Consider the following 24,600-nt stretch of genomic DNA (forward strand, 5'->3'; position numbering starts at 1 on the left):
TATTCAGCCCACAGGGATCTTTCTGTACAGATTAGTGGCCCCCATTTTTATTTGAATTTAATCTCCATTGATGTAGAACACTTACCTGTGGATAGGGATAGAGAATGGTTAGGATAGACTTCTTGAAGGAGACAGTATTCAAGTTGGGTCTTTTTTGTGGGGGAGGGGAGGTAATTGGGGTTGAGTGACTTGCCCATAGTCACACAGCTAGTGAGTGTCTGAGGCCAGACTTGAATTCAGCTCCTCCTGACTCCAGGACTGGTTTTCTATTCATTGTGTCCTCTAGCTGCCCCCTAAACTGGGTCTTAAAAGAAAGGAAAGACTAGAAAAATATTCATTGTGGTATTTCTACTAATCCACTATTTCTCTATACCAAGCCAGAGTCTTATGTTTTTATGAATCCTAGAGTTAGTTTTCTTTTTCCAGAATATTTTATTTATCTTTACTCTGAATTTAACAAACTTAACAAACATCAAGTAAGATAAGCATTTCCATGTATAAAATAAAGCATTACAAGAGTATTGTACACAAAACTCATCATTATTTTATAGTTTATTTTTCCTTTCACATCCATTTATTGGCCTTCCTTCTCTTCTCTTCTGTGTATTTGCTTCTTTGAAATGCCTAAATGACTCCTTTCATTGGCGAATGTTCAAAACTATATGTCTCTGCACCTTGGGTCCAGCATCTTTCTTTCTGGAGGGGGTAGCTTGTTTCATCATGGGTCCTCTAGAATTGTGGTTGGTTATTATAGAGTTCTTAAGTCTTAGTTGCTCTTTCTTTACAATGGAACTGATATTCAATAAATTGTTCTTTGAGCTCCATTTATTTCACTGTTTATCAGTTCATAGAAGTTTTCCAGGGTTCCCTATACCTGTCTCTTTTGTCATTTCTTATAGCAAAATGATAGTCTTATATGCATACGCCATAATTTGTCCAGCCATTGCCCAACTGAGGGGCCTCAAATTAATTTTAAATATTTAACTTTAAATTTAATTTAATGACATTTTCATAGGGGGAGATAGAGAACATACCTGACAGAAAGACAAATGGTAGTGGAAGGAACCACACTCTCTTGTTCTGAAGCTCACGTATCCTGAGTGTGTGGACAAGTTGGTACTTGAGAGGTTACTTTATTGTTTTCTAAATCCAGCAGATTGACATTTGTAAATGTTTGAGTGAGTTTTAGTCTTTCATGGTTAGTTAGTTAGATTCCTTAGTTTAGAGATATGATATCAGAGGCTATTAAAATTGTGGAAACTTTCCTATTTTGTCAGCAAAAGAAATCCTTCAAGAAGTCAATAAGAAACATGGAATAAAAGAAAACAGGATTAAGGAGATTGCTCAAAATGTATTCTTAACTTAATATTTCTCTAAAATTAAGGGTTTTTCTTATGGGTCATAATTTTGGCTACAGCCCTTGGGGCATCTCCTTTCAAATGTGAACCTAGCTTAATAAAATTGCCCCAGGTTTCAGACACTCTGTGGTTCAGTATCTAGTCAAAACCACAGCTCATGAGCTCTTAACTGATACATTCATTTTTGCTACCAGGCCATAATTTAAGCAAAATATATTTAATCAAACAACATAGCAAATGAAGTGACAAGAAAAAATTCCCTCCCCACATTGTATGCATTTGCAGAGAACATGTGTGACCAAATAGAGCACATGGAAGGCACACCTGGAGAGCATATTTGGCAAAAGAACATGTATGCAGAAGTATAATTCAGGAACATATGTGGGTAATCCACAAGTGATCCTGGCAACTTGCACCTCTGATATTGACACTATCGATGTCTTCTGGTGATGCCATTGTATGGCTCTTTCGCTTTCTACCTAAGTATGTCTTTTCTATTGGGTTTATTGTCTCTGATAAATGTTTTTTCACTCCCTGTTGAGTGTCAAGCTGTGTCTGCTGGGTGTTTACACTATTCTTATGGTGGCTTAAATTCTCTGCTACCAATGTCTGGTCTTTTATTCTTCAGAGTCACCTGCTAGACATCTCAGGGCTTATCTGCTAAGGAGAAGTGACTAGAAATTCTATTCTTGTTAATGTCAGGCAGAAAGCCATTTAGTCAGTTATGTTCTGCCCCAGATCTAAAAGGAGCTGAACAAAATCAAGAAATGTGCCTCTAGACTAAGTTAAATAACTGTGTTTGTGTGTGTGTGTGTGTGTGTGTGTGTGTGTGTGTGTGTGTGCTGTACTAATCCATTGCATTTAGGATTATGTTTAGAGTTCATGAAGGAGATAGTATCCAAGTTGGGTCTTTTTTTGGGGGGAGGATTAAGTGACTTGCCCAGAGTCACACAACTTGTGAGTATCTGAGTCTGTATTTGAACTCTCAGCTCCTCCTGACTCCAAGGTTGGTGCTCTATCCACTGTGCCATTTAACTGCCCCCTAAATTCTGGTTGACAGTTAGAATTTCCTTATAATTCTTATTTAACCCTTTTGGGGGATCCTGTTCTCAATTTCTGGAAGTTTTAAAATTAAATATCCACAGAGGGAGTAAGTCATGAGCTACCCAACTTACTCATGCAGTCCAAGGTCCAAGCACAGCAACTGCCCAAGGCTGACACTGTCACTAATTATAGTATTGATGTATTTCTTAACCATTGAACATACAACCACTTATTATGTTCTTATCATTTTTTCTAAATTTTTGAGCATTGTGCTCTTAACCCCACTTCCCCCATCAGTTCTGTGATTTTCATTGTGATTCAAGGTATTTGGGGGATTGCCTACATCACTTACAGTAGAGTTGCCTGTCTTTCCAGCCCCAGACTTCTCATAACACCGTATTTACACCTTCTTCTCTTAGGAATATATCACATCTTGTTTTACACTATGGTTATTTGTGTATAGAGTGTATCGCTCTCTTCTTATCTGTAGGTTTCACAAAGGCAGATCTGATACTTTAACTATTCTATGTATCTCACTCAGGACCTAACACAATGAAACAGATTTAAAAATTTTTTTGTTGAAATGAACTGGAAGGAAACCTGATTTATGAGGTGGCTGTTTAAAATGCACAGATTTTAATTGTGAATACACTACATTTGAAAAGTCTTGATATATGAAAATTCATATTTATACAGATCTAACGTGTTTCAGAATTGGGAGAAGGCTGATAGTGGTTCCACATTTTTTTAAAAAGATCAAGTATAATATTTCTTCAAAGGATGAACTGCCACATGACATTTAAAATATTATATAGTTTTTCCTATCTTTTTGAATTCTATAAAGTTTTTGCTGTCTTTTAAAGCTCTGGTCTGGTTACAGTTATCCATTCCTGTTCATTGTTTCAGGATCCTAAGTCTTCTGGGAGAACTGAGGAGAAAAAAGAAAGAACAGGGAAACCCTCACAGAATCCTTCTCTCTTTGGCTATTAAGGGGGAACAAGGTAGATTTAGAACAGTGGCTGCTACATTCTTATCAGTATTGTGATGCTATGAGGGGAATCTATGCTTGAAATACCCAAGAGGATAGTCTTAGAAGAAAGGAAGCTATTTATCTTGGCATGTCGAAAATGAGTCCCTTTGAGTTATGATCACTGAGTTGATGGGGAGGTGATTTATCTCAGAATATCTATAAGGGTTATAAGACTTTCCAAGGTATGGAATTAATTCTAATTTTGTTATTTAATACAAAACTTTAAGAATGGAATGTTTCTGAAAATGAGAATCTATCCATGAGGACTGATTAATTGTGCTTTCTATGAAATAATGTGTTTCTGGGTGATTATGGAACTTATAAATTTAAATGTAGCTGACTTACCTGTATGTGTGTGGTACTTAAAGAATTGGGGGCATACAAATGTATGTTATAATCCTTTATATTGGTATACTTCATGTTAAACAATATATGTTGTTTTGCAAAACAGTGTATAAATAAATTCATGAGGGTAGTTTGTCCTTTAAAGGAATCCAATGCCTGGCACATAGTAAATGCTTTATAAATCCTCTCTCCCTTTCTTTCTCCCACTCCCCTTCTCTCTCCTTCCCTTCCTCATTCTTTTCTATCTTCTTCCCTATCTCCTTTCTTCCTTCCTCACTTCCTTCTTCCTCCCTTTCCTCCTTCCCTGCTGTCTTCTCCCTTCCTTCTTCCCTTTCTCCCTTCTTTCCTCTCCCTCTCTCCCTCCCTCCCTCAATTCATCCCTCTCTCCCTTGATTCTTCCTTCCTCCCTTTTTTCCTTCTCTTTCTTTCTCTCCCATAATTTATCTTTTGGGTAAATATGAATTTTCAAAGATCATATTTTCTTAAAAGATGCATATTTGCACAGAAAAAAAGTTATTTTTTTAATCACTCTTTTCAAAAATTAAGCTTTATCCTCTCAGCTGTACCTTTTCATGACCGTTTTGTCTTTGGAGTTCTTCTAGAAAATGAAATTAGGACGTAAACATTAAGGACTTTAATATGCCAATTTAAAGATAATTGCAGTGAATACTCAGAGCTAAGCCCCATTATAGAATCAACACAAAAAGATAAAGATGTTCAACACAATTGATCCCTACCCTCTGGCTTATCTTGGATTTTATGCTAATGAGACTTAAAAACCATTGCCTTAACTCTTTGTGTTTGCCCTGTCATATTTTATTAAGTTTGAAAACAAAAACCACAACATCTTTATGTTAGGGTAGATGAACAGGATCAAGTTCCACATCAGGGTTGTACTGTGCGGTCCATCACACAAATAGGGTGTGAAAAATCTAGTTATATAAAAAATCAGAACAGAGACAGACCCTTCATGCAAGAAGCATCAGCCACAAGAAGCCAAATGAGTAGGTTCTTGTAATAGTGCTCACTTCTTTAGAGGGATTCTATTTCCCAACCACAATTGATACTGTCTCCTTGGAAACAGTCCTAAGAGACTAGATGAATTACTGGAAATGGCTTAGCCTAAATTTGAATTATGGTAACATGTTGTCTTCTTCCATTAATCTTAGGATTCTTGTCTTTACACATTTGAATACCTTCTCCTCATCTTCTCATATACTTAATAGGTTGAGTCCATTAGAGTACTACACATAAGTTGTATCCGTGAGCGGGGAAGAACATCTGGGAATAGAAGCTCGTAGTTAATCAGACACATAACAATGTCAACTTTATCCGTCATTGCTTCATAAGTATGAGGATGATCTGGTAACTAGAAGAACTGCCTTGAAAATATGAACCTTTATTTTCAGCACTCATCAAAAACTACACATAGGTCTTGGGATAGATGTAATCTTAATGAGATTTTCATATTTGGAAAATAAGGGTCACCAGTCTCATTTGAAAGGCATGACTGAATTGAAACATTCTTAATACCAAATAACAATTCTTTATGTAACAATCTCTGGCAAGGTGTTGACTGACCACAAATCCCTGGTTCTTCCCAGTTTGAGAAGAGAGAAAGCTAATGTAAAATCAGTCCTTGATCAGGAGGGTGTCATTTTTTTTTCTTGTATGGGCTACATTGAGTGTTTTGGGACTGTCAAGGAGGAGGAGAGAAGGGTGAAGATGTGGCCATCCTATGGCAGCAGCACAGTTGAGGAAGCAGCCAGTGTCTTCTCCATCTCCAGGTCCCTCCTCAAGACTTCTGAAATAGACAAAGATAGGTATGTGTGACTATGGGTTTTGATCTCAGGGATCACTGTAGTAGCAGGGGCACTTTGCAGAAAATAAACAGATAAAAGGAGCTGGCAAGTCCTACCCCTACCTTACTTCTGTTCTGAGTTTTTTATTCTGCTAAAGGATATGTTTGTGAGATTTAATATTATTTCTCACAAAGACCTGCAATTGTCTCTGTCCTAATGTTGTTCCATGTTTCTTTGTTTACTGCATGAGGGTACAATGGGAGCTACACAGGAGAGAGGGACCTTTCTCAGGGCTGGATCCTCAGTCCATGGTTAGAGAGATTTGCTCTCTACTTGGGAACAAAAACATAAGCGATTCCATCACTAACTATATTTCCAAGTGATAGAATTTCTATGAAGGTGAGCTATAAAAAGAAATAAATCTGCCCTATTGAGATGAACCTAAGAGTAACTGTGTGCTATACTTGCTTTGAGGAATATAATACCATCAATCCTATGTGCAGATATTCTTATGGCAAGGCACAAAGGAACCAGCATATGGATAGTTTGCAGGTACAGGTTTTATTGACAGATGTACAAAGGAAAAAGCGAGGGGAAAAACATTTGTTAACCACCACCAATAGTGTCAGGCACCATGCTAAGTTACAGATTTTATGTCATTTGATCCTCTGAACAACTTTGTGAAGTAGGTGTCATTATTAGTCACATGTTATAGGTGAATAAATTGAGGGCAGACATCAGAGTCAAACAGCTAGTACACATCTGAGGCTGGCTTTAAACTTAGGTTTCCTTGACAACAGGTCTAGCCTTCTACCACTGTGTCACCAAGCTGTTTTTAGCTCGAGGGAAGTTAACAGTCTCATTTATAGCTGTTGTTCAGTCATTTCAGCTGTGTCTGACTCGTCATGACCCTATTTGGGGTTTTCTTGGCAAAGATGCTGGAATGATTCCGCCATTTCTCAAACTCATTTTATAGATGAAGAAACTGAGGCAAACAAGGTTAAGTGATTTGGCCAGGGTCACACAGCTAATAAGTGTCTGAGGCTGGATTTGAACTGATGAAGATAATTCTTCCTGATTCCAAGCCCAGTGCTCTATCCATTGTGCTACTGAGCTGAGTCAAACAATCTCTAGATGACCCAAAGAAATCGTAGTTACTTCTGCACAGTTTTCATTGGCCCTAAGAATATCCTGATATCTAGAGCAAGATGGTCAGGCATGGAATTGGATCTAAACAGAATCGGACTACCATTAGAGCTGAAAAACCTTCCCCATGGTGGAGGGAGGAATGATGGGGCTGGTATTTGTGGTTTCAATAGGGTTTCTAGGCAAAGTATCTCATAGAAAGAGGACTTGCCTCAGGCTTAGTCATACTCAAATGGCATCTACTCTGTAGCACATATTGTTCTTTCTGGAGTTAAATATCAGGGATACTAAGACCTAGGTAATAGAGAAGATGTATTGGCTTATGTTTGCTATCTATTAACTGCTACCAAAATAAATAGCATATTAATATTTAGCCCCCGTTTTCCCCCTGTAATGTTCACAATATGCCTCCAACCCAATGGTAGTAAAATGAAGAACTTTAGGTATGACCTGGTTCTTTCAGGGCAAGTAAATGGTGATCTCTTATGGAGGCACATCTAGTTCTGTTCTAGGGAAAATTTTCAGGAAACTAGAACTGGGTAGAGGCATTGATTACAGTGAATATACAGTCAATGACTGACTCTGGCAGGTCTAGGTGTAGATTAAGAGAAGAAATCTTTCTTAATTATATTTCCTGATATAAAGATACAAAGAACCCACTCCTAGAATCTCATCTGTGGCTGACATTTTCAAAAAGCTATAATGAGATAGTGTTAGCTGTGAGAGAAGAACCTTGCCTACCCCCAATATCATAATATCTAAAAATCCAAGTCCTTTAAAGTTGGCAAAGCACTTTACATAAATTATCTCATTTGATCCTCAGAATAATGCTGCAAAATAGGTGTTCTTTTTATCCTCATTTTATAGGTTAGGAAACTGAGTCTGAGAATGGGTAAGAGAACCTCTCAAACCTAATTTGAATTCAAGTCTTCCTGATGCCATGTCCAGCATGCGACTAAGTCTACCATGTAACTCCCTCATTTTGATACACAGAGTAGTGTAAAGTCTTGGCTGAAAGGATATTAAACAAGTAACTAATTCAGGAAAACAGGAAAGCGCCTAGCTTCTCTTCAGTTTAGATTCAGAGTTTTGGAGGAGAAGGCACAGAACCAGGAGACTTTTCAGTTGCCTGAAAAGGGGTAGTAAGCAAATTATTTTTATATCTTTCCAGTAAGATTATGGGATTATAAAATTATAAATTATAGGATTTTGGATTTGGAGCCAGAAAGGACCTTAGAGGTCAAATCCAATGACCTAATTTTATAGCACCTCCTCTGGGTACACTGTCCCAACTTTAACTGCCAGGTGGGGTCCCTAACAGGTATTTGACTGTTCCTACTTATGGTTCTGAAATTAACTCTGAGTGACTGGAGTTTCTAGAACTGAGGTTCATAAGCCCCCATCTGTTGTACTCTCTAATATCACTCAAGCAGAAGATCTTTAGTAGCTATTAAAAAATGGCATTTACTAAGCAGGCTTAGCAAGGACAATTGTTATAGAAACAATACCTACATTTGGGGGTGCACACCCCCTAGTACACAGAAGATCTCTGATCAAACTTAAAGTACATTGAGAACATGTTTGGCCATGGGATGCTTCTGATTTCTTGTTGTAAAAATCTTGTTCTCTTTTTATGAAGTCCTCATGAGGTTCCCTTCACTGTAACTCTTGAATAGGCTCAGTGAATCAATTGGAAATAGATAGCATTTTGCTCCAAGTTAGGGATTGTGATCCCTAAAGCTGCAGTTGTTCCTGAGATAACTATCTTTCTACCTCTGTTCTTTAGGCATTTTCTCTGTTCTAGGCCATGAATTGGCTCCTGACTCTGAGATCTCGGGTAGCTCTAAAGAATGAATCCACCAGTCTTCCATCTCAGACTATTCATTCACTTAAAGTCAGGAAAAAAGAAATATAAAATAAATAAAGACAATGGGTTTATTGTCACATAGTGATGGGATTTGGGGAATATGGGGTATTCAACATTTCTCCTATCCATTGGTTTGCAGAAGTTCAACCTCATTTGTATCCAGGAGGGAAAAAAAAGGGAAAAAAGGGCCAGGCAAGGGGCCCATCACTCCTTTTGTCTGCATTAGGGGTTCCAGCTCAACAGCTTGTGTGTCATTGATTCTTCTTATTTCTCATCCAACCATAAGATTTTTGGCCATCCCACCCTATTCATTCATGGCAAGAAAATACTCCCCAAAGGTCCATGAGTTAGGTAGAGAATATCTGTACATCCTCCTTATTACCCACCAAAATAGGGAAATCGGAGTATATTTTAAGGACTGGACCCTCATTGGCTGGTTCCCTCCATTAAAGAGAAAAAAAATAAGCCTAGAACAATTAAATCACTTGCCCAGGGTCATATATCTAGTAAGTGCTGGTGCAATATCTGGCAGTGAGGAAGGACATGGGTGATCAGCCTTGCCAGCAGACAGCAACGAACTTTGGTCCTTATCAGAGAAAACTTCCTTTGAAAGACTGTGAGTGACTAGGGAGTCCAGGACTGGGGGTAGGGTGGGGAGGGGTGATATCGAACTATCATCAATCTTGATGGCATGTAAACTATCAATTATTCATGAAAGCTTCTATTCTTTGGTAGTTGTGGCCAAAATATTGTCAAGTGGAAATGCATTCAGCTGCCTGTAAGTTAGCATGATTTTAAGGGACTTTAGAAGTCAGTAGTCCTTTTTTCAAGTGAGGAAATAAAACTCCAGATAGGGCAAGAGACTTGCTCCAAGTGAGATAGCTAGTTTCAGCGCTGGGATTTCGAACTTGGCCTCATTCTGATCCTAGTGATTTTCCAGTACCTCCGTGCTCCCAGGAGTCTGCCCAGATCTGATAGACATGTGGCACCCCTAGAAAATAATGTCTCTTTTGCCTCAGTCGTTTCTGATAAATGTTCGCTCCTTAATTTTTAACATATCTAAATAAAATTTGCCTAGCTGACAAAGGAAACATTTTTCTGGCAGACTAACTTACCAGCAAAAGAACTGAATTATTACCTTATTTGTGGCAGTTGAATAATCTAAGTCTGGGATGTATTTAGGTCAATTTTTCTTATTAAAGGTGTAAGTGGCTAGATGAGGAAACCCTCTGGGCATTGTTCATGAGTGTAGGAGAATTAAGAATGGTTTCTTATTTACACAGCTTTGAAGATGTTTTGTTGAGTTGTGTGTCTAGAAAGAATTGGGCTGATTACAATGATAAAATGATACTGCTTAACACACTAATTTCTAAAACTTTTATTGGATAAGTCACTTTAAAAAGCCATTCAATAAGCCATTATTAAGCTTATTCCAGGCAGTGAGCTAATTTGTAGTAATACAAAGAAAAGCAAAAAAACAGTCCTTATTCTTGAGGTGCTCATAGTATACTGCTGAAGATACATATAAATAACCATGTACAAAAAAAGATGGAATAAATTGGAAATAGTAAATAGAGGATAGGTATTAGGAACTCTAATTTATGGTTTCCTTTTATTATTTTTCTATGAAGGTACTCATTCTCAAATAATAAATAAAGCATGGTCATCACTCAAATTTTAAACCCATTTTAAAAGAGCTATGTGTCTCCTTCCTTGGCCATTAACCATGAATTAGGAATTTGGAATGCTGAGATTGAAATCAGCATATTATGTCTATTCCCTCAATCAAAATTTTTGGTAGCTTACCTAATGCATTTTTGCATTAACAAAATGTTATGCTTGATGACAAAGAACTTTCTGACAAATCAGGACACTTTAAAATTAATGGAATGTGTGTTTTTTTCTCTTTGTTTTTTTATTTTTTGTTAAGGCACTGAATGTTACTTTTCTTCTTTGGACTTCAGTTTTTTTCATCTATAAAGTGAGAAGTTTGAACTCTAAATCTGTGATTCTCCTCTGAGGCTACTTCTCCTCTGATTTGATCTTCAGAGAACATCTGACTACTACTCTTCTCAAAGTTCTAGGTGTAAGCCTTATGGCTCATGGTATTTTCTAATATTGCCATTCACAAGCCCCCATCCAGTGTGTTCCACACTGCATGTCAACCAGTAGCCTCAATTAACTTTTAGAAAAAGGTATATTCTATAATAAGAACAGTTGTTGCAAAACATTCCTTCTCCCTTCTTCTCCCTCAATTAGGGGCACACTCCTACCCCAAAATGAACTCCTTCCAAAGTTCCTATAGAGAATGTGCTAAAACCAGAAGTATACAAGTAGCAAGACACAGCCTTAAGAAATATATTTAACAACAACATACCTTGAACGTCCTGGCACTTTGAGTTCTTTTCTCCCTTTTTGGAGTCTTCACGTCATTCTCTTTAGCTCTCTGAAGAGTTTGAAGGGGTCAGAGTCCTTGTAGAGTCTTGAAACTGCCTTTTCTTGGTGTGTCCAGTGTGTTCACAGTGTATTTCTCAGACCCTGATGCAGATATTTTCATCAATTACTGCTACTTGGGGTCAAGCTACTGGTTCCTATGGAGGAACTCCAGATCTTTTGACTTTTTGAAGTCACAAGGTTGTCACTTGGTCAATAGTGGCAAGAGAGTGCAGCAAACCTTCTGGGGTCACTCTTCTCCCTCCTTTCCCTCCCCATTACCTTGCTACCCTCTGATATAGATGGAAAAATATGTCTCTGGATGGTGCTACTGAGCCTGGAAGCTCAAGAAGTTTCGTTGTTTTCATGTTAGACTGTGAGCTTCACAACTGACTTGTTATGTTACATATATATATATATATATATATATATATATATATACATATATATATATATATATATATATATATATGTAACTCCAAATAGCGTGATTAATTTTCTTCCTCATGTAATTTTAAAATATTTCCTATGGGATATAACTTGCTTTCATTCAATAGTGAAAGCACTTCACTCTTCCCAATTTGCTTAAGCACCTATTTGAGTCTAACTTATATCTTTGATTCATTGGTTGAGTTAATTAAGCAGTGTAGGCCTTCTTGAGTTTCACTGCAGTGCATTGGACCCACTCACTTACAGTATGAACAATAAATGATATTTATATAATACTTATATTATCTCATTTGATCCTCATTCACAAGGTATTGTTACAATCCTTAATTTCTAGGTGAAACAATTCATGCTGAGAGGTTAAATGATTTGCTCAGATGTGTTGTTCATCCTTCAAAGAGGATCACAGGGTCATGTCTTGACCAATGTGTGAATTGGATTTAAGTGAAGCAAAGTTGTCAGCCCCACTCTCTCTTCCAGAGTCATCAAAGTCCAGTGGCAAGACAAAATCAAGATAACTGGCAATGACTTGGGATGCAATGACTTTGGCATCTTCCATGTCTTACTAAGCTCAAAGCACTCCATAGGGTCTGCTTCAGCTGCGTTCATAGCCATTGGAACAAAATATTTTCATTTGCCCAATCCACCAGGGGAAGTCTTTGCATGCTTGGGGTAGATAAATCCCTTCCCCACTGCTAGGTCTGAGGCCTTTTGGTTACCGTCAACCTGATTTAGCCTGTCAGCTAAGAAGGTTTACCAGGATGTAGTTGCTGCCATTACTACAGCTTCTTGGAGTCACTGGTGAGAGTTGGGTGAAGGTACTTCAGCAGTCCTGAAAAGGGCTTGGAAAGCTCTCACACCAGAGGTGCTAGTCCTCCATGAACACCCCATATATGACTGCCTAGAGAGTTAAGAAAGCAAGTAGAGGCAGGATTTGAATCAAGCCCTCTCTTGACTAAAGACCAGCATTTGCTTCACTTAACTGCACTGACTCACACCTAAATGCCCTCAGCTCTGGTGAAGCCCATGTCTTCTGTTGTAGCTAATTAAACTCATTCCCTTCCTGTGATATTAGCTTTTAAGCTAATGGAAAAAATTGCTTTCCACATGCTGATGACAATTTCTTCTTAGAAATCACGTTTTTATTATTTATTAATTATTAACTCACAATATTTTAGGTATTATACAACTCTACATTTTCTGCACGAAGACATTTTAAAATATTCAGATTACTGTTAAGACATTCCATTTATACAATAATCGTACCTACAGCCTAGATTGACAAGTCAAGTCAGGAAGCATTTATTTACTAATGCCTATTACGTGCCAAACACTGTACTAAGTGCTATGAATACAAATAAAGTCAAAACAAAACAACCTTCTTGCTTTCAAGGAGTTCAGAGTCTAATGGGGGAGAAAATATGCAAAAAAAAAAAGATATATACAGGCTAAATTGGAAATAATCAAGAGTGAAGGCACTACCTTTAAAGGGGCTTAGGAAAGGCTTTTTTTGTAGAAGGTAGGATTTTAGCTGACACTTGAAGGAAATCAAAGAAGGGAGGAGGCAAAGACCAGAAGGGAAAGAATTCCAGCCATGGAATTTGTGTAACTAGATGTTCATATTAATATTTAGATGTTAAACATGATACATTCATTAGTTGTCCAAAAGTCTGCAGTTGCTGACAGTGTATAAGAGGACATGAATAATGCTGAGTGATAAATGAAATAGTGGTTTGGCTTATTTGATATTCAAACTTCAACCCAAATAATTTTTAATACATTTATTGAACTTTAGAAATTTTGTAGGAACTCCAGGGTAGAGAGTCCCCAAGGGTGAGAATTTATAGTCTAAAGATTTTCAGTGGCCTTTTCTATAATAGATCCATACTAAAGTACTTAGAGCCAAATGACTTGTTAAATATGTGAGAGTGATCTTTGTGTTCTAGGCTTCTAGTGTCTGTACAAAGTTGAGAAGAATAATACTTGGAAATAATAATGGGATCACCCAGGAATAACTACATTAAATCTTATTGAATGAATAAATGATTGAAGAATCCCTTATTAGGTGCTTTCTAATGTGCCAAGTACTGTTCTAAGTGCTGGAGATGCAAATAAAAAAGTGAAATAGTCCCTGTCCTCAAGGATCTTAAATTCTAAAAGGCAAGGCAACACATACGGGGGAGGGGGGGGGAGGGGGAGGGGTGATCATGAAAGGTTGTTTTGATGTGGAAAATCATAGGGATGATGAATAGAGCAGAAGGGAGTTGATAGACATACCATTTCTTGTAACAATAGCAGTATTGGTTTAATTACAGTTCTCAGATGAAGAGATAAAATTGATTGTGTGTGTGTGTGTGTGTGTGTGTGTGTGTGTGTGTGTGTGTGTGTTTCCCAAGGATCTTACTTGATGGTAATGCAATTCTTGATCATCTTTGACATTTTGTACACAAGCAATAGCTGAACTATTCTCAAATTAAGTGCTTGTCACACCACTGGTACTTGTAGGTCAGGGGATGGCCATGTTACAATTGGACCAGAAGCTGCACATTACAAATATTTAGATTTGTGTGCCATAATGCAAAAGCTAACATTGTTACTCTTTCACATTTCTCACATGTAATCTTAATCTAACATTTTCTTGGAACAGTACACTTTGGTTGTATTTAAATGATGCCAGATCTAGTTGAAAAGTGAAAGATGGAGTCATGAAACATATCGACAAAATGTAAAATACCCCTGTCCATGTTAGTTCCATAAAAGATTACTGAAAACTTAGCTCTCTCCTCATTTTCAACACTGCCAACTTGGCGATCCCTAACAACAAATTTTAGGAATAATGCTTTAAATAAAGTGTGGGTAGAAAAGCGTTTATGTACATTCCAGTATGGCTGGACAATGGCAAATGACTTCAAAGCCACACATGGACCAGTTGTTTAATTTGGAATCAAAAAGCCTGGAATGGAAGAAAGGCAAAAGAAGTTCTATTCTCTGAGAAAAAAAAAAATCTTAAGTATATAGGTTTGATATTTGAAGCCCCTTTAATTCCTTGGGTTCAGCCTCATGAAATCATACTTCTTGAAGTCTGGTCATCCCAAATCCCATAATGACAATTTGGGAAGTGACAAATTGACATAGAAAACATAGAGTATGGTAGAGTTGTAAGACTAGTATTAGAAAGATTTGACCTGATTATAAAACTAATTTGTAGTAAGTATTGTGGTTAGAACTACTGGGAAACCACCCAGGTCTGTGCCTGCTTAAATGACACTAACAAGATATAGTGAGAGGTGCCCCAACCTAGAGCTGTTACAAATTTACAGTGGACAACTATAATACCTGCTTCATTTAAATGAAAGCAGATATTTTATTGCATTTGAAATACTTGCCTTTAGAAAAAAAATCCTGGGGGAGAAAAAAGAAAATTTATGGACTGTTCCACACGTGCTTTTCTTTGAAAAGAGATTTGTAATACCTGTTATGGGTGGAAATACTTAACTGATGATCAGTGAGATTCTTCCGTACTCTCTCAATATGTTGACCTCACCTTTCCTCCCTGTATCAGATTTGGCAGCATTCAGAGGTTGTGGTGTATATGAAAAAGGGCTTTCCCCTACCCCCTTCTTTCTTAAACATGGGTATCTACAAATGTAAAACTCTAGACTCCCAAAATACAATACAGATTTTTTACCACTCCATAAGGTTTGGGTTCAATTAAATTAAAAAAAAAAAAGACATACCATTCTTTTGATAGCGTTTGACAGATAGAATCGTGCTCCCAGATGTTTGGTGCTATTTTAAAAGAAACAGTACACAGTTGCCTCAGAACAACTCCATGTGTTTCTGAAGTGAGAATCTGAAAACCATCCTTCTGGCCATACCAGCCTCCTGATGAGGTGTATGTGATTGGGAGAATATTTTTCATCTATTACCATCCTTTGGCTAGTTATGGCATATAATGAGGGGGAAAAGAACTTTTCATTTCTGTATCACTGTTATAAAACCAAATTATAAAACCAGAGGTGATCGTCTCTGTGGGCAGTTTGTAACTAAATGAGTCTGGTGCATAGTTTTATTTCTAACAGCTACTGGTATAATAGATCACATATATAGATCATTTTACTTAAATGCCAATGGGTCTATGATATAATTTAGGGGTTGCAATATAGCCCATCCAAGTATAGAGTATAGTGACAGGTCAAATCTTGTCCACCATCTGTTTTTATATGACTCACAAGCTATGGCAAAATAGATAGCCTGGATTTGATCCTGGGGATCATAATTCTCTGACCTTTGAGATATGTTATTTCCTCTGTTAGTACAGATAACAACCTACCTATATCTTCTTATCTTATGCAGTTCTTTTCCATGTTTTTCCATGGCCCCTCCACAGAAGATTTACCCAATGGGCTGGAGTTTTTCCTTATTTATTTTTATGGGTATAAACAGAAACATTGAATAGTCCATCATGTCACCCGTCGTTCTCAGTTACTGACTGGGTTGTCTCCGTTTCTTTCTTTAATTTTTTTCCTTTTGAAAACAAGAAACTTGGGAGAAAATTTTACAGCGAGTTTCTCTGTTAAAGGCCTCAATTCTCAAAAAAATAGGGAACTGAGCCAATTTAGAAGATAAGAGCCATTCTCTATTTGACAAATGTTCAAAGGTTATTAACTAGTAGTTTTCTGAAAAAGAAATAAAAACTGTATAATCAAATGAAAAATGCTCCAAATCACTATTTAATAGAGAAATGAAAATTAAAATAACTCTGAGGTACTACCTCACACCTATCAGATTAGCTAACTTGATAGAAAAGGAAAATAACAGATTCTAGAGGGGATGTGGGAAAATAGAGTTATTGGTGCATTTTTAATGGAAATGTGAACTGGTCCAATCATTCCAGAGAACAATTTGGAACTATAAAACTTTGAATACTTTTTGACCCAGTTCTGTATCCCAAAGAGTTCAAAGAAAAGGGAACAGGGCCTATAGTGTGCAAAAATATTTATAGTGGCTCTTTTTGAAGTTTTGAAATAGAAATTGAGAACTTGCTCATGGGAAATGGCTGAACAAGTTGTTGTAGCATATGATTGTGATGTAATATTATTGTGCTATAAAAAATGACAGGATGATTTCAGAAAAAATTTGGGAAGACTTATTTCAACCGATGCAAAGTAAAGTAAGCAAAACCAGGAGAACATTGTAATATTGTAATAATGATTAACTGTGAATGACTTAGCTACTTGGATCAAGAAAATGATCCATGACAATTCCAAAGGAACCATGATGAAAAATGCTTTCTACCTTCAAGAGAGAACCAATGAACTCTGAGTGTAGATTGAAGCAAATTTTTTTTCATTTCATTTTTGTCTTTTTTTGACAACATAGTTAGTATGAAAATATGCTTTTCACAGTTTCACATGTATCACATTGCTTGCCTTCTCAATGAATGGGGGAGAGAAGGAAGGGAGAGAGAGAATTCAGTATTCAAAAAAAAGAATGTTAAAAATAAATAGTAAATTCATTAAAAAATTCCTTTTTACTATTATGAATATGACAAACGTATCTAGAGGGAGCTGAGTAGTACTGTGGATAGAGTGCAAGGCATGAAATCAGGAAAGTCTGAGTTCAGCTCCAACCTCAGATACTTCCTAGCTGTTTGACCCTGCATACTTAGCCTCTGTTTACCTTAGTTTCATTTATTCAGTTTTGCAACTTCTTAGAGAAGGAAGAGGAAATCTTAGACCCAGATTGGTTGAGAGAGTTCAAATCTAGCCTCAGATACTTACTTTGTGACCCTAGGTAATCCTTAGTTTTCCTCATCAGCACAATGGGGATGTTAAGCAAATTTATCCCTTGGGGCTGCTGTGAGAATCAAATGTATTTACAAAATGTTTTGCAGTCCTTAAAGTTGTAGACAAATGCTAGCTACTGGAACTACTAAACATCTATAGACAGAGACATTTCCCTCTTCAAAGAAGAAGAATTCCAATTATGAAATTGTGAATCTCCACTATGTATGCTTTGTTTACATTGGTGCATCAGTTTCAAATACAAAAGGTATTTCTAACATTGTCCAAGTTTTTTTACATCACCTTCTGAACCTCTTTCTGCTTACTTCTGTCACTTAGTTTTCTAATCATACATTTCCCTGATAAGCATCCATTATATCTCTCCTCTTGTTTCACAAGCCTGAGTCAGAAAGACTTCAGTTTAAGTCATGCCTTTGAAATATACTTGACTTTGCTGCCATGTTAAATCATTTAACCTTTCCTATATCCTAGGTATCTATCCAAGACTATACATTGCAGAATGGTTATACATTCACATTGGCTAAAAGAGTTTCCACAAGAGGAGCTCCAATGAAATCACAGGTCCAGCTCTGTGCTGCTCTCTCTCTACCCCCTTTGCCACTTCATATAGGACACTGTTGGAAGTATGCTGCAGACTGCTTGCCTGAATTATACAGTTTACCAAAACATGTTCTTCATCTCTTTAACAATGAAGAGTTATTTGGATCACTCAAGATTGATTTCTCAGAGATTATGATGTTCCGTGATTCGTAGCATCTTAGTGACAATCAGCTGGTATGGCTCAGTGGGGAGGTGGAGGGAACCATTGAATTTCCTCAAACATATTAAAAAAGTCTGATGTGGGATGCTATATTCTGTAACCAGGGTCTCCTACCTCTACAAAGGTGGGGAAGTACATTCTCTTACCTCTCTTTTGTGGCCAAGATTGATAATTATATTTGTACATCATTTAGCATATATATGTATACACACAAACATGTATACATATATGGAGAGAAAGTATATATACTACGTATGTATATGTACATATATGTGTACATGTAACATACGCATACACATGTAACATTTTTGCTATTGTTTTTTCCATTTACATGGTTGTAGTTATTGTGCATATTATTTTTCTCGTTCTTGTTTATTTCTCTTTCTATCAGTTTATATGTCTTTGTATGCTTCTACGTATTGATCATGGTTATTATTTCTTACAACAGAGTAATATTCTATTAATTCACATGTCGCAATTTGTGTAGCTGTTCCCCAGTCAATGAATGTCCAAACTTTGTAAAATGAGTCCTTTGAAGTTGAAGTGGAAGTTTGTTTTGCTACCACAAATAATACTTAGATGTATAAAAACGTTCAAGAGACATGATTTCTGAGCAATTAATTATTTTATTAATTATGACTAGTGCACAATTAACAAAAGGATGGTCCTTTGACCATGTCTTGTGAATTAAAGTTGAGTCATGCAGGCCTATTGACACATATGCCCTTGGAAAACTGGGTGTTCCTGACAGATGGCAATCAACTCTGATTGATTAACAATTAGTAGGAAGAATGACTATTATAATGAGAGATGGACTTTTCTAATGAGGAGATAGAGGATATAACTTTGATTAAGTGATTTTTACTCCCAGACCACCCCTAGCCCTGGGCCATTTAGACAAAGGATCTATCCCCCACTCAATCCTGAGTGGCACACAATGGACTTAAATTCATTTAGACTAAAATTTCTTGACCATTTGATTCCATCTAAAGTTTCCTAGTTGGGTGAGGTCTGAACAAGATTGATGAGAATACTAATCCAATCTCACTATCCCCTCTATTCTTCAAATGCTGATTTGACTTAGTAGAGAATGAGGAAATAGGATGAAAAAAAATCCTGGATCTCTCCATTGGTAAATGATTTTTAAAATAAGAGAGACATTATCATTTCTCTCAGTACTGACATAAATACATTGGTATATAAGATACCTTTCTCTTTGTCTTTGGCCTTTGTGGGTTATATGCCTATCAATGGAATCTCTGGGTTTAAGGGTATGGAAAGCTTAGTCACTTTCTTTGTATAATTACAAATTGCATTCTAGAAGGGTCAGGCAATTCATAGCTCTACCAACATTGCATTCCTATGCTTGTCTTTCCACAGTTCTTTTGGCATTCACTATCCTCATCTTTTGTCATTTTTGCCAATTTGCTAGGTATGAGGTAAAACCTCAAGTTTCTTTTGATTCTCTTTAATCTCATAATTAGAGACTTGGAACACTCTTTTGTATGGTTTTTAATAGTTCACAATTCTTTTAAAAACTATTCCTATTCATTGACCTCGAATTTGGGGGCATGGTTTTTATTCATATATTTGTTGGTTTTCTCTTTTTCTTAGATATTCAAGAGATATTTAGGATAAAAATTACCCCCTTACTTTACTTCTTTTTTTCTTATCTTAATTGTATTAATTTTGTTCAAGTAAAACCTTTTCAAATTTCATGATTGGAATGATCTATTTTGTTCATTGTAACTGACTCTATAACTTTTCTGCTTAAGAATTAACATCGTACTCATCGCTATGCAAGAGAAATAATCAGCTTCTCTTCTAAATACTTTCATGACATGATTTTTAATATTCATGTTACTGTAATGGTAATTTAAATGGGAAGATCTTTCCCATTCATTAATGGCCCATATGACCTGCCTGGGTCACATGAAAGCCTGAGTCACATGGAACAGGTAGGGGAGTGATGCAGGAAGGGTGGAACAGGAAGAGGTGAAGCTAGAGCAGAGCTGAGGGAAGATTTGGTCATGAGGCTAGTCAGAGCTGGGAAGGATGCAGGCAAGCAGGCTGTTGACTATCATGAGTGAAAGAACTTGTTTGGGATTTTGTTTGGGACAGCCTGCTTGTACTGGAGCTGGTTTGTGGGAGCCTGGCAGGGGGAAGGCTTGGGGCTGGTGCTGTCCTCTGCATTGTTATTGTGTATGAATTATGATGGATTTGGCTTTCAGGTGTCTGAATAAAGGTTTTGTTTCTGTCTTCCATGTGGAGATTCTGTGGCATTTAGTGATTCAGAACTGCACCAGGATACTGATGGCCGCCATGGGCGCTGTAAATATCTTGTTGGTGCCATAGTTACATTGGCATTTTAAGCTTATTTTGCAATATGGTGTAAGATGCTGCTCTAAATCTAATTTCTACACAGCAGATATTATTGCCTTTCTTTTGTAGATAAGAAATTGGAAGCCTAGAGTTTAAAATTATTTTCCCATATTGAATAAGCCATTAAATGAAAGAAGCGTGATTGAAACTCAGATCTCTCCTAACTCTACAGGTAGGTCTAATGTTTTTCTACACCATCTCAAAAAGGTTTCAGAAATTGGACAGAAAATTTCATGACTATTAAAATGCACAAAAATGGTTTTGATTCCTATAGCCACTATCTCAGGCAGGAAAAAAATATTTTAAATTGAAAAGTTTTAAGTACCTCTCATACTCTTTCAACAAAGGCAGATTCATATCAATGCTGAGGCTAATGCAGCACTGTTATTTTTATAATTTAGTAAACAAATGTACAAGCCACTTTTGTTAAGAACTTTTGGACCCAAGAGTTTCTATACTAAAAAGCTCCAATTTTTACAATCAAATCTTTTAAGTATTTATTGAATTCAAAATCTGTGCCAGATACTAAAGAGAGATTCAAAAGAAGAATGGTTCCTGTCTTCAAGAAGCTCACAGTCTTAACTGAATGACAAACTAAGCATAAGAAAGTGATCTCTGAGCAATTCAAAATCGTTACGTAACGTAATTTTAAATGACATATCGAGGGCGAGTACAATAGGGATCCAGAGAAAGGAAAAATAAATATAGACCAGAAAAGCTTGAATGAGAATTTAGTGGTACAAAATTTTAATAGGAGGTGAGGAGGGAAAACTACCTTGTTGAGAAGGACAATCATGTATATGCAAAATACGAGAGGTCAAAAATAAAAATAAAAACAAAAAACTTCAAGTGTATACAATGCAGGCAAGCATATCAAAGGAGAAAATGGTAACAAAACTGCTTTGCAGTCTATGAAATGGTATCCAAATGTATGGCATTATTATGAATACTGTGATACATGCAGTAGAACAGATAATGGAGGGCTGTGGATATTAGACTCAAAATGGAAGACATTTAATATCAGATTAAAAACTTTGCATTTGATCTGATAGAGTGGATAATAGTTTGTACATGAACCTATGTAAGACTTGAATGAAAGCCATTATATATATATTACTGGGGGCATTGTAGAATAGTAAACATATAATTCTGTAGCACTTCATAAACCACTTATCTCACAACAACCCTTTGAGGCAGATACTATGGGATCTCAAACATTTACTAGCTGTGTGACTTGGACAAGTCACTTAACTGCTGTCTGCCTGACTTTCCTCATTTGTGAAATGAAGATAGTAGCATCTACCTCTCAGCGTTACTGGGAGGATCTAATGAAATAGTATTTGTGTAGTGAGGATTGTCCTCCACACGTAGTATGAGGTTGGTGGGTGATTTTAAGGGAGATAAAATAGATGTCTCTCCCCCACTCTTCTCCAAGGGTGACTTTAATTCCTCACAAGAGTGGAAGCAGGAAGTTGGGGCCAGATGCTTAACTACTCTGTTCTCCTTAGAGGAGGTACCATTTTAGAATTTTATCTATCTGCTCCCATAAATGTTATTCGTCTAGGGAATGTGGTTTTCAGGCTCAGGCTAAACTTCTGATCACAGTTCACTAATGGTAAAAGTAGGACCCAAGCTTTATATTCAAGATGAGTCTCTTCCCACCACGATCAGTTTTACAATGAATAGACAAAATAACCAGTAAAAAAACCCATTTTTACAAGTTGATAGAAAACAGAAATCAGAGGAAGTATACATAGGAGAATATTTACCAGACAATACACAATGAGGCAGCACTCCCTTTGGCAGTAACATAATTCAGCTCAACCAAGAGAGAGTTCCAGATTACATATGTCTTCACGAAAATTCCCTGAAGTGTCTAGTATAGTAGGCTGAAGCTAGGGACATGATAAAAACTGCTAGATCCTCCCATGTTGTCCCAGAGTCTTACTTTTCTTTCAGCAATCTGAAATGGGGTTGGTAATGTCCAGTTTTTCTCTTGAACCTGGAAGACTGAAGCTTCTGAAATGAATGCAAATCCCAAAGGGATTCTTCTTTCTCTTCTTTCTAACTCTACCCCACTCCTCATGCAGGTTGGGCATTGATCTCTAGAAGAGGGTCCTGTAACAGAGGGCTTTGGCACTTGGGTTACATTATGAATGGGTTACATTCATAAGCACAGTGCCTGGCACATAGTAGGTACTTAATAAATGCTTGTTCCCCACCTCTTCCAGCCCAAATCTATTGCTTGTTCTTCCCTATATTTAGATGTTTTAAGATTATTCCAACAGTATGGATTACACTGGGGAGAGACTAGAGCTAGGAAGAGCAGCTAATGGAATATAGTCTCTAGAATAATATCTCAGTGATTGCTTCTAATAAAAGGAAACTTCTAAAGTGGAACTCCCAGAGAAGCTATGTTTTCGGAAGAGCAACATGTTCTTTACATTGGTGATATTTAAAGAACTCTCAAATGAAATCACTGGTCACAAGTATATTTCCTACTCTTTTCTTTTCAGAGAATAACTTACTGAAAGTTATGTGATCTCTAAGTTAGTGTAGGGGGTGGGGGAACACCTTGAAAATCCCAAGCTTTGTCATGTTCAAGCTGAAAGCAGATGACTCACCGTGTGAATTCAAGTTAAGTCACTAAAATTTTTTGTCTTATTCAACCCATCTGGGAAACTGAATAAAAGCACTCCACTATAAACCAGATGGTCTAACAAAGCTGAGTTTTCCCAGATTTAAAAAGGAAAAAAAATCTAATGTAATTACTAAAGGAAGTAGGAGGAGGACAGGGATAAAGGAGAGGTAACTTTAAGCTCACTTTAGTCCCTTTTCCTTCACACAAAGAGTCTTTTCCTAAAACCCCTTAGTTCTGAAAGGTTAAAGATGACTTGGGGGACTTGCTCTGTGGAGTGTTTTGCACAGCACCATATGTGTGCAGTGCTCATGAATGATGATTGTTATGGTAGGCAAAATGCTTTTTATAGAATCACAAGTGGGAATGGGAGCAGTATTCATTTCTCCTTACTGCCCAGGAAAATTGAAAGGTTATTTTCTAATACTTTTTAAGGGGTTCTATGGGAAAATTTTGCAAGATTAAATGCTAGTGAACCTATTTTCTCAGGAAATTATTTTCTTAAGTATTGTAGATTAAAAGAGTTTCATCACTGAGGGATAAATGGGAGACTTTTCAGTGTTGTCCAGAACTCAGAACAGTGGAAAGAGGTTCTGTAGACAGAGGACCTATGCTTATTTCCCATCTCTGATGCTTACTGTCTATGTGGCCTACTGTAAATCACTTAACCTATTTGGTACTCAGTTTCCTAAATAGTAAAATGAGCCCTTTGAAGTCCCTTACATCTTTGATCCTAGAAACAATAATATTCTTCTATAGATCTTTTGAAAATATATACTTCTGGGAGGAAATGATTAAATGGCTTTATTGACCAACTTTTGAATTAGTTGGCAAGTCCTAGAGAGGAAAATGAATTAAATACCAATATTGAATTTCCCCCACTAGTAATACTTGTCATGTATCAGGGAGAGGGTGAAAAAAATCTAATCTCTTCTACCTAGGACAAATCAAGCTGGCTGAAAAGACTATAGAACATCTTTCTAATTCCTGACTGCTCTGCATAATCCTCAAAAGAATTCCTGATTGTTTTTAAAAAATCATGCAGTCATTCTTGCAAATTAAGTCTAATAAATTCATACTGTGGACCTTCAGAAGCTGTAACACAAATATATAGATTGGAAATATAGATTGACCTTCGAGCCCAGTGATGTCGTCTAAAGGGTGAGATCCACTGTGGTTATAGTAAATGGTACCTCACCAACCCAGTGCCACCATTCTTTGTTTAATTTTTTTTTATTAGTGATACCTTTTTATTTATTAATTTATTAATTTTAGTTTTCAACATTTACTTCCACAAGATTTTGAGTTCCAGATTTTCTCCCTATCTCTCCTCTCTGCCACCCAAGACAGCATGCATTCTGATTACCCCTTCCCCCAATCTGCCTGCTCTTTAATCACATCCCTCCCTTCTCTTATCCCCTTCCCCTCTATTTTCTTGTAGGGGAAGATAGATTTCTATACCCCATTGCCTGTATATCTTATTTCCCAGTTGCATGTAAAAACAATTTTTAGCATCCATTTTTAAAACTTTGAGTTCCAAA

The 24,600-nt window shown here is 36.8% G+C and overlaps 1 long non-coding RNA gene across 1 annotated transcript in view; it reads left to right on the forward strand.

Moving 5' to 3' along the window:
- The first annotated feature begins 3,469 nt into the window (after positions 1 to 3,469).
- The window catches only part of LOC140512803 (uncharacterized), a 166,337-nt gene continuing 145,206 nt past the window's right edge, over positions 3,470 to 24,600 (forward strand). Inside the window, exons 1-2 of the long non-coding RNA XR_011969922.1 lie at positions 3,470 to 3,614; positions 20,491 to 20,593. This is a non-coding gene — a long non-coding RNA (uncharacterized lncRNA). The remainder of the gene's footprint in view (positions 3,615 to 20,490; positions 20,594 to 24,600) is intronic.

The sequence above is a fragment of the Notamacropus eugenii genome, chromosome 6 (assembly GCF_028372415.1).
Source record: "Notamacropus eugenii isolate mMacEug1 chromosome 6, mMacEug1.pri_v2, whole genome shotgun sequence".
Classification (NCBI taxonomy): Eukaryota; Metazoa; Chordata; class Mammalia; order Diprotodontia; family Macropodidae; genus Notamacropus; species Notamacropus eugenii.